Here is a 1,403-nt window from a genome sequence, read left to right on the forward strand (position 1 = left end):
TCGTGCTAGTGTCGGAGCACAGCGAGTTATACGACATGACTGCAAAACTGTATCATACGTGAAAGGAGAGGCAAAAATGATGTTTGTTTAGTTTAAAATATCTATTACTTGGTATAAAAATGTACTCAAGTAAAAGTAAAATGTTGTCTTTGGCGGTTCACCGTCATCGCTTCTCTCCGGTGAACCTTGTTGACCTTTTGGCTTTTTGCTCGGTGCCACAAAGCACAGAAACAGCTTCAGTCAGAGAAAAGGAGGAAATGTTAGCCTGAATGTCCCTGACCCCCTTCCTTTTCTCTATCCTGTCATCCCCACTCATAACCCCCCCCCTCAGATCAACAGTACTGTACCACGAGCTGGACGGACAAACGGCAATCTCTCTTTTTTTGTGGGGGGAGGGTTGGTAACTTTTTACAGTGGGCGGACTGACAGTGTTTTTAAAAAATACTTTCAGATGTTATTTTGACTTCTGTCTATCAGTCTGTCTGCCTGTCTGTCTGCCTGTCTGTCTGCGGCGGGCCAGAGAATGTCTAATAAGGGAAGAAGTTCCACTCTCGGGAAACTTCCGACTTCTGAACTGGTTGCAGTTCCACTCTGGCTCCACTAGGGGGCGCTCACAGGCCAGTGCAGAATGAATGGGACTCTATGGAGCTATACCCCTCAACATCCACTTTTCTCAGGATATCATTGTTATCTAGTAATCTGAATGTCGAAAGGGGAGGCTAAGAAAATACACACTGCTGGGTGTTGGATTATTTAAAGTGTCAGTGATGTCATCAGAGTGATGTCATCAGATATACGGCCAGAGATACTGCTTTACGGCAAGCTCTGGTTCTGCTTTGGATGCCATCAAGCGGGATCTCCGATCGTAATCAGTCCTTCACTGACCAATCAGCATTCATTAGCAGAATGCTAGCGTGTTATGGGCAACAACGACTCAACCTGTAAGAAATCAAAAGGACACAAGTACTCGTTCATTCATCTTTTGACCTATAATCCATGTTGAACTTGCAGAAACTACAATCAAATCTGAGATTCCTCAACGACAATCAGGCGAAAGAGACAAATGTAGCCGTCTAGCTCCATAGAGTCCCATTCATTTAGCATCTAGCTCCATAGACTCCCATTCATTTAGCATCTAGCTCCATAGAGTCCCATTCATTTAGCATCTAGCTCCATAGACTCCCATTCATTTAGCATCTAGCTCCATAGAGCTCCCATTCCATTCTTAGCATCTAGCTCCATAGAGTCCCATTCATTTAGCCTCTAGCTCCATAGACTCTCATTCATTTAGTCATCTAGTCTATCATAGACTCCCATTCATTTAGCATCTAGCTCCATAGACTCCCATTCACTGAGCATCTAGCTCCATAGAGTCCCATTCATTTAGCATATAGCTCCATAGA

This window comes from Sander vitreus, chromosome 20 (assembly GCF_031162955.1).
Source record: "Sander vitreus isolate 19-12246 chromosome 20, sanVit1, whole genome shotgun sequence".
NCBI lineage: Eukaryota > Metazoa > Chordata > Actinopteri > Perciformes > Percidae > Sander > Sander vitreus.